A 13,086-nucleotide genomic window follows, 5' to 3' on the forward strand; every position below is an offset into this window, starting at 1 on the left:
TTAACCTTACCAGGGACCTTACGGAGGTGGGCAGTGGCTGCCGACCCTGAAATAAAGCTGATGGCCGCCTGGCCTGAGCTGCCCCTGGAGAGGGAGCTTTTCTCTTGGGGGCGTCATGAGTTTCGGGGGAAGCCTTTACAGCAGCTCTTTGATGTTTCGCCAGTGGAATCGAATTTTTTTTTTTTTTTTTGTACTTTTAGAAATTAACTTGCAGTTCTCAGCCTTTCCCTCCCCAGAAAGGAGAGAAGTAGAAAAGAAGAAAGGCTTTGCATTGTCACCATGATTGGCACCTTGTGTGAATGAGGGGTCACCGCGTCGGGCTGCTCCTTTTCAAGCACGCTTCTCTCCCCTGCACGCTGCATTCACGCCGGAACATTCTTTCTTTCAAAGCTTCTGTCTTTCTCTCCCCACCCTTTGTGTGTCTGCTCTCCTTTCCTTCCTTCTGAGCTCTCGCCACCTCCCTTGGGGATCGCTCTTCTCGCTCTCTTTTTTCCTCCCTTTTCTTCTTCTATTCAGTTCTTTTTTTTTTTTTTTTTTCTTTGCCTCTTTTTTATTTCCTTTCTTCTTTTTCCTTTTGAATAGTGCTTCTGTTTTCAAGGGAAGGAATGAGTAGAGAAGTCGGTTTATTTGAGGAAGGGAGAATGTGAGTGTGTTTTCTCTGTTGCTTATTTCTATGAGCATGCAAAAAGCTCCCTGTGCAAGATTCTGTTTTCCTTTTGCCACTGATTTGAGGGGACAAGGTGTTGGGAAAGGGTCTCCACCAGACAAGAGACACCTGTTAATCACAGATGAGGAACCCTGATGCAGTGAGCTGGGAGAGTTGGCTGAAGGAGACAGATGTGGCCCTGGGATGGCTCCATTTCTACCTGACCTGAGATGGGGTTGACATATTGTGGTGCTTCCAGTCAGAGATGGACACAGGTCCCCAAAACCTCCTCTGTGGGAACCTGGGGGCCTTTGTAGAGGTGGTCAGAGTATCATGCAGAGGCTGAGCAGAAAGAAGAGGGCAATTGACACAGGCCTGACAGTTGTTGGGTGCACCCCCTCAACCCCAGGTCCCCACATTGGATGAATGCCTAAGCTAGATGGCCTTGCCAAATAAATGACCTGTCACCTCTGGATTGGCAAGCTGTGTTGACACGTCCTTTGTGACAAGGATATAAATGTCCCACACATTAGTCAGAGGGATTTTTAAATGTCGCCTGGGAGCTACAGAGAACGTTCACTTAGGATTCCTAAATTATCAAAACAGATCATTTGGTTCGTTCTTTGTGGGCCTCTTTATTTTTCTGTAAGCCTGCAGAGGTGAACCTCCTCTGAGAGCTGACAAGCTTGTCGATCAGCCATGTGCCTTGCATGGGGAACACATTTACCCACCATGCAGTAGCTCTGCTCCTGTGATCAGGGTCTGTAGAGAGGATCACAGGAGGATCATCACCTCATACAACCCCAGGGGCCACATCTTGCTGTGGTCTGAGTGGTCTAAGCGGCCCTGACTATTCTCAGAATGTGGACTTGTTTGTTTGTTTTACAGTACTGGGGATTGAACGCAGGTGCTATACCACTGAGCTACACCTCCAGCCCTTTTTATTTTTCATGTGGAGACAGGGTCTCACTAAGTGGTTGAGGGCCTCACAAAGTTGCTCGGGTGACCTCCAACTTGTGATCCTCCTGTCTGAGCCTCCTGAGTCGCTGGGATTACAGGCGTGCACCATTGTGCCTGGCCGCAGCCCTTTTTATTTTTTATTTTCAGACAGGGTCTTCCTGACTTTCCTGGGCTGGCCTGGAACTGGTGATCCTCCTGCCTCAGCTGAGGATCTAGCCAAGTAGCTGGTATTATAGGCCACTTTGCCCAGCTTCGGAGTGTATATATATTAGTGTAGGCTGCAGTTTAAGCCCCTGTGCTACATCACATCTCCACTCTTTTCCAATGCCCTTCTCTTGATAGTCTTATTAGTTTTCTTTTGTTAATCTCTTGTTAGGAGTTAGTATTGAACTCCTACACAACTTACAAAACCCTGCTCTGGCAATACTCTCCTTTTGACTCCCAATGTGGAATTAATCGCACCTCCCTTTATTCACCTTCTGAAACTTATGTTGTAGCTACCAACTTGCTCTGGTAATCACCTGTTTACTGTAGCAACAAGGATTGTGTTGTCATCTCTCTGAATTCCTAGGAGAATGGAGTGCCATCCTGGTTTACCAGGCAGAGTACCATTGTCTTGAGGCAAGATCTGAGCCCCAGGCCACAGGGATGAAGAAGGCAAAATGGGCCAAGGGAAGGGGTGGTGCGGAGTAGTCGGTGAGCTGGGGGAGGGGCAGCAGAGCTGCTGCCAGGTCAGGAGGAGGCCTGACTCAAAGCTTCCATGTTTGGCAAAGGGCAGCAACCTTCCAGAGGACAACTTGGCTCCAGTGGAGGGGACAGATGTCATAGAGCAGGGATCAAGGAGGTGATGGAAGACATGAGACTTGACGATCCCCCCACCCCAATTCAGGGGCTGGAGGGAAGGCCTCCGGCAGAAACCTGAGGGAAGAAGTGTGAGTAGGGCAGAGTTAACTGAGACAAGGACAGGGAAGCCTGGAGGAGGGACAGGGCTGGACTCTGTAGGAGGAGCCTATTTCCAGGGCACATTTCCTCCCTCCAGCAACCCACTGAAAGATGCTGCATACCTCCCAGAGCACAGAGAAAGGACCCAGGCTACATGCTTTGGGTCCCCCAGGTCCACAGGGGGAAAAGTGAGTGGGAGCTTAACCAAGATTGCCAGGATCTCCCAAAAGGGGATCTCTGCTGGAACCCTGGGACACAAGTAGCCTGGATGATGTAAAGCGAGGACTCCAAACTAGGATGTCAGGCCACAGTCTGTCAGGGACCAGTCCATGAGTCCTTCTTCTTTATACCCAGCTCATGCCTGGCCCATAGTAGGTGCTTCACAAATGTATATTGAGATATGAATTGAATTTATCTTTAGCAGATGTAGAACAAATGCAGTCCAGTGCACAGTGACATGCTGTGTGAACTATAATGCCTCATATAAAGGAAGGGCCCTGTCCCTGCCCCTTTCAGTCATCCAGGGAAGGAGCCCATATCCTTCCCATGGAAGACAGTAACCAAGCCAGATACCAGAGAGGACAAATGAGCAGCTAGTCTGTAGTGACCAGGCCTGGGTGAAGGAAGAGTGTCAGCCAGATGCTGAAGGTGGATCTGAACTCCCGGGGTGGGGGGGTGCGGGGGGCATTCATCAGGAGACTGTGTGGCATACCTACCATGAGCAAGTTCCAAGGATGACACACGCTTCCCAAGAGGAAGGCCTGGGTTTCAAAAGCTGAGAAGAAGGCTGTAAGCTCTCTAACTCTAGATGACTGAGACAGGGTGAGCCGTGGGTAAAGATGGCCAAGTGTATCTGTAGGGACATTGGGAATCTGTGTTCCAGAGAAGGGTGGAGATGGCTGGGGGCAGGCACCACCCCCTGCAGTGTCTCCCCGGGGGGACACCACTGCTCTCCCTGGCTCTACCTGCTTCTCAGGACACCTGCTGGCAAACCTGAACCTGCCAGGGCTGAGCTGGGTGCTTTCAGGTTATTCCAGTTTGGGTAAGAACATTTCCTGACACCCCGTGAAGGGACGCACCCAGCAGCACCCTGGCCTGGAGAGGAAAGGGAGCAGGGCAATGAGGGTCTGCGTTTGTAAACAGGCTTTGGAGACAGTTGTGTTTCCAAGGCCCCAGTTTCCCCAGTGATAGAGGACCTAAAAGTCAATTCCCCTTTAAGAACTGGCATCAAGGAATTGGCTTCAGGATCTGGCTGTGTGGCCCCAGGCGAGTTACTAATGCTAATAATAGTAGCAAACACTGGCGCCAGGTTCTGCGCTCCCTCGGCACTTTACATATTTTGACTGGTAAGGCAGGTGCTCTTGGTGCTGCCCTGACTTTAGTAAGAACTGGTCATGGGTGTGAGGTGAACTTAGTGTTTGGACTCTAGAATCTGGACTCTAAACCAGAGCTTGGCAACTTTGTGAAAAGAAAAAATTATTCTTTTGTCAACTCTTGGTATCTGCTGGGGATTAGTTGCAGGACCCACCCTCACAAATATCAAAATCTATAGAAGCTCAAGTCCCTTATGCAAAATGGCATCTTTGCATTTAACCTATGCATATTCTCCCACGTACATTAGATCATCTCTAGATTACTTATAAAACCAAATACAGTACCAATGCTGTGTGAACAGTTGTAATGCTGTATTGTTTAGGGGACAGTGACAAAAAAGGGTACATATTCAGTACAGATGCAGTCATCAGGGCCTAACTACATAGTACATATCAGTGGCAATGTGACATTTTTTCTGTCCTGAATATTTTCAGTCTATGGTTGGTTGACCCCATGGATGTGGAACCCGTGGGCCAACTGTTTCTAAGCTTCACAAACTGACACTCTATCAGTGCCGCTCTGGTCATCACAGCATTGTCAAATGGTTCTGTAAGACTCCAGAGCTGGGCACAGGAGATCTGTGCCTATGATCCCAGCTACCTGGTCGGGGAGGCTGAGGCGGGAGGATCACTTGAGCCAGGAGTGTGAGACCAGCTTGGGCAACATAAGACTCCATTAAAAAAAAAAAAAAAAATTATTTTTTTTTTAAAGGCTGCCTCATTTCTGGAAGCCAAGCACCCAAGAACCATGCTTAGATGGAGCAGTATTCTTAAAGTTGCTCTTAACCTTTCTATGCCCCAGTTTGCACATTGGTAAAACAGGATGATGTTGCTAATACCAACCACAGAACATGGTCTAGATTGAGAGTATGCACTTAGAGCTGGCCCAGGCTGGCACTGTAACTGTCAGTGGCTGCCACTAGCATCAGGATTTTGCCATCATGTATAAGAGCCCACACAGGGCTGGGCATGGTGGCACACAACTATAATCCCAGCGCTTGGGAGGCTGATGCAGGAGGGTCACAAATTTAAAGCCAACCTCAGCAACTTGGAGAGGCCCTGAGCAACTTAGCAAGACTCCGTCTCAAAATAAAAATTAAAAGGGCTGGGGATGTGGCTCATGGTTAATTGCTCCTGGGTTCAATCCCCAGTACCAACAAATTAAAAATAAAAATAGCCACTGGGCACGGTGGTGCATGCCTATAATCCCAACAGCTTGGGCAGGAGGATCATGTTCAAAGCCAGCCCCAGCAACTTAGTGAGACCCCATCTCTAAATAAAATATTGAAGAAAAGGGGTTTGGGGATGTGATTCAGCGGGTAAGCACCCTGGGTTCAATCCCAGGCACCAAAAAGAAAAAGAAAAGAAAAAAAAAAAAAAAAAGAGCCCACTTAGGCTTTGCTCATTTTAGGGCTGGTACAAAACCTGATAGGGAGGATCCAGTGACATCATGCCTGGGAATGGCTTTGTGAACTGTAGAGGACCATGCCTGGGTGAGTGGGTGTGCTTATTCCCCTGCTTGGCCTGGCTCTCTGAGTTCCAGAAGAACTTGTGCTTCCTCCTGCAGTTTGGCATCCAGAGCTGGGGACCCTGGGAGAAGGAAGTCCACTGAGCCAGAGTCAGAGCCAGGGCTGAGTGCTTTTGAGGCAGGACACTGTCCAGCCAGCCCTTGCTGCAGTACAGGGACAAGGGTGGCACTTACCTCCTGCCTGTTTACAAGTTGAGTGTGGGTGATTTTCAAACAAGACTTTCCTGGGCTTTTTGGTTTCCAGTCAGGGCCAGCACAGGGGCATGGGTCTCTTTCTTGGACCCTGCCCTTTGTCCTGTGACCCGTCTGGGCTGTGTTTGCCGAGGGGCAGCTGATCCTAGCTGGCAGTGAGACTGAGAAGTGATCCCGGAAAGACAGCCACTCTCTGCTGAAGAGAGTTGTGCTTTGTAATTCATTTAGGAATGTGGCCTTTTGAGCTTTGAGCCTGGAAGAGTTGTAAAATTTCAGAAAAGAGATAGCACCTGTGCCTTCCCATCTTTCCCAAAGACATAAGGGCCTCATAGCTCCACATGCACTGGGGCTGGGACCGTCAGTCCCCCGGCAACCTGGGGGCTCCCTTGTGGGCCAAGAACTGGAGCTTGAACCTTTTGTAAGCTGTGGTTTGTTTCCATCATCTCTGTCCTTCCTTGTTCCTGATACATGTCCATTCTTGTACCATGGAATTTAGATCGTTCCAGTGATCACAATATGCCAAAGCCAGGCGTGGTGGCACACACACCTTGAATCCCAGGGACTTGTGAGGCTGAGGCAGGAGGATGCAGGTTCAAGGCCTCAGCAACTAAGCAAGACCCTGTCTCAAAATGAAACATATAAAGGGCTAGGGATATGGCTTAGTGGTAGAGCTTACCTGGGTTCAATCGCCAGTACCATGAGAAAAAAAAAAGAAAAGAAAAGGAATATGGCAATATTTAGGTCCCTAGGTGATTGATATTGTATGTGCATATATATTGTGATGGTAAAAGCTAGGAGTGGCCGTTTCTCAAATGCCAACCCCCATGCCAGGTACATTCACTTCATTGTCTCGCTTAATCTTCCCTGCCATCCTGTGAGAGAGGCAGCCGCTGTCCCTATTTTATAGTTGAGAAAACTGAGACTCTAAGAAATGAAGCAACTTGTCCAAGGTTGCACAACCAGAAAGTGCCAAGCTGACTCTAGAGCCCCCAGGTGCTCTGAGACAGGAGCTTCCATCCTATACCCCATGGCCTGCCCTGAAGACTCTCAGACCCCATTAATGGGAAAAGCCACAAGGAAAACTTCACACCCAGTCTAGGGAAGCCCAGTCATTTGTTTGGTACTAGTCACTACTATTAAAATCGTTTTGGCATTTAGGGCACAGATACGCATTTGAATTTCAGCATCTGGTGACACAACACGTGACCCATTGCCCATCATCCTGCACCACCTCTCATGCTCCTAAGTGTCATGGTTTGTGATCCAGATTGAGGAAGAAACTAGTTTCCATTCTGGAATGAGCTGGCCACCCTGGGCACTTCCCCTCTGAGGTCCACAGACCTGCCCTCTTCCAGGGACCTGCCAGAGCCCTTCCCAGGCACCCCTGCCCACCTCTCCATCAGCCCCCAGCAGACAGGCGTCCTTTGCCTCCTCCTTTGTTAGCTCCTGGAAGGGTGCAGACCCAGCAGCATCTGGCAAGGATGCCCCTTAATATGGCTCCATCACCCTCCTCCTCCTGACTTCTACAGTTCTCTCATGCATGCATGTTCCTTCCCCAGCTAGACTGCAGGGTCAAGTGCAGGTACATGGCTTCCACTCCTTGCATGGGTCCTACCCCTCTGCTTGCTGCCTGAAAGTGCTGTCTTCTGGGTGACCAAGGAAGCAATGGCTTTGCGTGTTGCTCCTGCCAGCCCCTGATTATAGCCCATGTGAATGGCTGCATGTGTCTGACGTCTGCATGTGTACACTATCAGCCACAGTGTTTCACCAGCTGTCCCTCCTCGCCGGAGATCCACGGAGGCATTACGTGAATGAGAAAGACAATCTTTACTCCTCTCCTGGCATAAATCCGGACTCAAGTTGGGTGTGTGGGTGACTGCAAAATAAATGTTGATTACAGCACAGGCTTTGGGAGGCAGCGCTGTCAGAGGCTCTGTGGGGATGGAGGCCCCAGGATGAGTCACGCTGGTGACTGGGAGAAAGGAGAGGGCTGTGTGCCAGGCCACACACTCCTTGCCTTCTCCTCCAACCCCGGCACCTTCTCCGCCCACTGCTCTCTGCCTTTTTGTGTGTGTGTGTGTGTATGGTACTGGATATTGCATTCAGGGGTCCTCTACCACTGAACAAGAACCCCAGCCCTTCTTAATTTTTATTTTGAAACAGGGTCTTGCTAAGTTGCTGAGGCTGGCCTCAAACTTATAATCCTCCTGCCTCAACCTCCCCAGATATGCACCACCTCATGGCTGCTCTTCTGTCCTTTTTACCTTCCCTTCTCCATTCTGTGACTCCAGCCTGAACTGGTCCTTGTCACTGCTAGATCTGTTGAGGAGGGGGGTGCTTCCTAACCAGCTTTTGTTGCTAGGCCTCCTCAGGTCCCCCTACCCGACCTTGTTGGAATGAACACCACAGATCATTCTTATTCTGCTAATGGGCTCTGTTCAGCCTCTCAACAGCTCTGGAAGTGGGAACCATTATCCCATGACACAGATGAGGAGTCTGAGGCCCATACTAACTAGGATGGAATGCATGGGGCCAGACTGTAGTCTCATTCTGCAGCCTGTGCTCAGTCTCTGTTGTCTCTCAAAGTGCTGGTTTTCATGGATGAACATTCCTGATCCTTTAAGTTTAAAAAAAAAAAAACAAACAAACAAAGTTATTTTATTACTTTGTCCTTTTGTTCTTATTTCCTGCCTGGTATTTTACAGTACTGTTTTGTTTTGTTTTGTTTTGTTTTGTTTTGGGTGCCAGGGATTAAACCCAGTGTTGCTTAACCACTGAACCACATTTCTAACTCTTTTTATTTTTTAGTTTGGGACAGGATCTCGCTAAGTTGCTTAGGGCCTCGCTAAATTGCTAAGTCTGGCTTTGAACTTGCAGTCCTCCTGCCTCAGCCTCCCCAATCTCTGGGATTACAGACATACCCCACCATGCCTGGTATTTTGCAGTTCTTAATCTGGTCTCCAAACAAATTGTGAAGTCCCTGAGACGGTTCATCTTTGTGCCCCACCATCACCCAGCACCTGCCTGGCTCTGGGAATGAATAATGATGGTAATAATAGTAATAATAATAACAATAATAGCAGCAATAGTTCCCATTAACTTAGACCTTACTTTGGACTGCCTTGTTATCAAACCCATTGTTTCCCTTAACCCCTTTATTGTAAAAGCACAGGCATTGGAGTTATTCCCCACCTTCACTTATTCTCTAATGTATCTGTTGGTCTCATGCAAGTCATTCTCCCCTGTGCCTCAGTTTCATCCTCCGTAAAATGTTCTCAAGATGCCATGCTCTATCTATATACATGACCTCGTCAGATGTACACCTGGCCTAAAGGCAGGCTTAATATGTGGTAGACCCTTTTCCTATCATTGTCCCCATTTACAAACAAGGAAACCAGAGCCCAGGGAGTTTGAGGAACTTGCCCAAGGATGCACAGCTCAGAGTGACAGAGCTGGCAGTGGAGGACAGGCAGGCCAGCTGGGCTGAGAGCCATGATCCTGTCCCTCTGTTCATATGCAGATTGAGGAGCAGTCCTACCTGGCTTCCTCTCTCATCCTGTCTTTCTCACTGAGCACTGAACCTGGGGTCCCTGAGGTGTTGGGCCAGTCTTTCAGGGGAGCAGTGGGGCTATGGTGTCATTGGCACCTGTATGGGTCCTGGACCCTGCTGTGTCCTGGGGCAGTGCCTTGCCAGCTGCAGGGATGGGGCAGGCTGGGCCGCTAATCCAGCTGGGCCCTTGGAGTCTAGGACTTAAGGACCACCGATGATGCCATATCCTCTCTGGCGCAGTGACATTTTTTAGCTACAGGTAGATGATCACACGGTCCATGGCTGTCCTGAAGATCCAGGGCCCTTTCTTCTCCATGTGACTTACATTTCCCAGGGGACTTGATACCATTTTCCACCTTTCCATCTATTCTCTCTGTCACTTTGTGATGCTGGGGCCATAGTCATAATCGGCTTGCTTTATTTTCTGCAGTAAATCTGTTCCCGGACTTTTGTTTCTTCTGTCGTTTCTGATCAGTCCAGATTAAACACAGCAATGGAGAGGCCAGAGGGAGGCTGGGTAAGAGGTTGAGGTGACCTGACTCCTCCCAGGAACACAGGGAGAAATGGTATCAACCAGGAAGAACATGATAGTGATCAACTCAGATCTCACCTGTATCTCTTACTGGCTATTATGACTTAGACAAATATTAACTTCATCAAGCCTCAGTTTGCTCATCTATAAAATGAAAATTAAAATGCCCATCTCCCTGGGACAGCCTATATCATGTGACTGACTGGTCCATTGGAGGAGCTCAGTAAAAGAAAACTGAAAATAACTATAAAGAGCAGACAACTCTTAATGCTACCTTAAGCTAAGGAAGCACAGAGAGGTCGGTATAGAGCTTATGGGTGGGCACTTCCTTTTCTCAGAGGCAATTGAGTACTATGTAAAAAGATGCCTTTATTTTTTTCCTTCTGATTCTGAGGATCAAACCCAGGGCTTCACATGTGCTAGGCAAGTGCTTTACCACTGAGCTACATCCCAACCCTGAAGAATGATTTTTTTTTTCTTCTTTCTTTGGTACTAGGGATTGAATTCAGGGGCATTTAACCACTGAGCCACATCCCCAGCGTGCCCCCCCCCCCCCTTTTAAATTTAGAGAGTGTCTCACTGAGTTGCTTAGGACCTTGCTAAGTTGGTGAAGCTGGCTTTGAACTCTATCCTCCTGTCTCAGCCTCCCAAGCTGCTGGGATTATAGGCATGGGATATAGGATATAGGCACCAAGCCTGGCCTGAAGAGAGAATTTTGAAGAATTGATGATTCCCACCACTCTGGGTACTGGGGGGACTCTGAGGATCTGCCGTGAGCCTTGCCTGGGGCCAGGCCCTGTGTCAGTCCCATAAGGTGGGCCTAAAAAAGGTGCCTTGACAGTTGGGTAGTTGGGGTTTCTCTGGATGGCAATGAATTCCTGCCTCTGGCAGTATCGTGGGGGACTTCCGGGCCTGGCTTACAGCATGCTGTGGGTCCTGTCCTTGCTCCATCCTGAGGGGGCTCTGGCTTCTGCCCTCACCCCATCTCTAGGAAGCAGAGCTACTCTCTAGGGTGCCTCCCCAGTGAGCCTTCCCTGACCCACACCCCCAACCTGCATGTTCTGTGCCTTCCACAGGTGAGGTCAATAAGGAACTTTCATTGAGGCAGGCAAGGGGTCCATTCTAAGATCTGTCTCCTTCTTCTCTGCAACTGTGGGAACTCTGACCCCTAGGGAAGACCCAAGAGAAGGGAGGCTGGGACTGAAGTGGGGGAGCCAGGGCTGATGGAATGGGGTTTCTTTACCCTTCCTTTCTTTTTTCATTTTTTATTTTTAAGAGATAAATAAATGTCGCCCTGAGATGACAAGAGAACATTGAAGGAGATAAAAGGAGAGTAAAAGGCAGCTAGTGGCCAGAAGCAAAGGACACAGGGTGATTTGGACTCTGCACTGCCATGAGGAGAGAGATGAAAGAGGAAAGAAAGAGATGAGATGGGAACGCAGGACCGAGTGGCAGAGCGGAGGATGGGGTTGCCACGGAAACGGAAGAGGGGAGGAATGGAGGGAGAGGAAGAGAGGATGGAGAAGGCGGAGGGCTCAGCGAGGGAGGGACCGGAGTTGAGCTTGGTAAAGAGGAAGGGAAACCATGAGGCCTCCCAGATCTGAACTGAGCTTGACAGAGGAGGAAGACATGACCCAGAAAGTCCATTTCTACTGAGAGCTGGTGGAGTGAAGAGAGCTGGATCTTGGCCCTGGGCAGACCCAGTGGGGGCCCTGCTCACCCTGTCCCTGGGAACAGTCTCAGGTTCCACATCTGTAAGAAGGAAGTGATGCTTCCCACCCCCAAAGGACTGTTCAGAGGACTAGAAATATCATGTGCTCATCACAGGGCCTAAACCAGGCCCCAAAGATGTTCACGTAGTTCCTTCGTTTGTGATTCTTATCTCTGTTCTTTGAACTTGTGAACCGAAGTTTTGTTCATTTTTCTCTGTTGCATTAAGCTGATGATTCTTGGGTCCCATATAGCATCCTTGTTTGGGAGACAGACATGCTTTTTGCTTCTGGAATTGGAGAAGAGATGAGAAGACTTCCAGAAACACAAGGCCTGCCATCCCTCCCCCTGGAAACAGGAACCCGCCCTGAAGCTTGGGGAAAGGAAGTCCAGACCGGATGATTTCCATCTGGCTGCTCTCCAAAGCTGGGCTCCGCAAGGGGCCTTTTTTTTTTTTTTTTTTTCCCCTTCTCAAAAGGGCAGCATTTCATTCTCCATATGTACTCTGCTAGGGATGCAGAGGTGAGCAAAACAGACAAGGTCTCTGCCCTTGGGGAACCTGTCATCTAACTGGGATTCCAGGTAGCGAGCAAGTAATTGTACAAACAAATCATTAAACCAGTCATCAAAAAATTATAAGGTCCAAGAAGAGAAAGTATTAAACCTGAAGCTACCAAGAACTTGGGGGACCTGTTGTGACACCTGAGTTGAAAGCACAAGGACGAGGAAGGAGGATGAGCATTCCAAGCACAGGGAACAGCCTGTGCAAAGGCCACAGCAGGCAAAGAGAAATGTTAAAGAAATTGAACGAAGCCAGCGTGGCTGGAGCTTGAAGCCAGGGAGGCAGGCAGCACTCTGGAAAGTGACTGGCCAAGCGAGTTCACATAGGTCCTTGGTGGGGTGTTTGGCCTTGACTGTAAGCACAGTAGAAAGTGCTGGTGGCATCAGGGACAGGTAGGAAGGTGTGACTCTACTCACATAGTGCTTTTTCACTCCTCTCTCCCTTGATGGACTACTGTCTTGGCAGGTAGGGGTAAGGGGCAGCTGCATAGTAGAACTCTTGAGACCCCAAATACTCCCTCCACGAGAGTTGAATGGTGGAAATCTTCACTCCCCACCTGCCACCAGGCCCACTCTCAGAACCCCAGGTCACAGAAGGTGAACACCCTGGCCAGGGCCACCATGTTTGGCACAGATGGAAGAAAATGCACTAGGGACAAGGGTTCCTATGCTGGGACTGTGACTTTGGGGCCTCTGTTTCCATATCTGTAAAAAGACAGCAATTTGACAAGAGGTCCCTAAAGCTCCCTCTAGCCCTGTGGTGAAGATTCCAAGACCAGCCTTGAGGGTACACTGCCAAAGTGGCTCAGGCAAAGGGTCTTTTCCACTGTCCTGCCAGAGGAGAGCCAGGTGTCCCTCGTTTGCAGTAAAGCAAATGACATGTCTACTCAGGTGCATGGACTGTCAGGTGGGAGAATTGACGGCCTGTGGCTTCTGTGGGTGTTTTGACTTCGGATCAGAGGCAGCACATCACTTAGCACAGAGGGAACCCTCTAGGTCTCATTCATTCATTCACCCTTTGTCCCTTGGTGACTGACAGCTTCCTTCCCTTCCCTCCTCCCCACTCTGGTTTCTTTTCTTTTCTTTTTTTTT

The 13,086-nt window shown here is 49.2% G+C and overlaps 1 protein-coding gene across 4 annotated transcripts in view; it reads left to right on the forward strand.

Moving 5' to 3' along the window:
* Nucleotides 1–13,086, forward strand: part of ZNF710 (zinc finger protein 710) — a 68,771-nt gene that overhangs the window by 34,839 nt on the left and 20,846 nt on the right. The gene's annotated exons all lie outside the window — the stretch shown is intronic.

This window comes from Sciurus vulgaris (genome assembly GCF_902686455.1).
Source record: "Sciurus vulgaris genome assembly, chromosome: 2".
Taxonomy (NCBI): domain Eukaryota; kingdom Metazoa; phylum Chordata; class Mammalia; order Rodentia; family Sciuridae; genus Sciurus; species Sciurus vulgaris.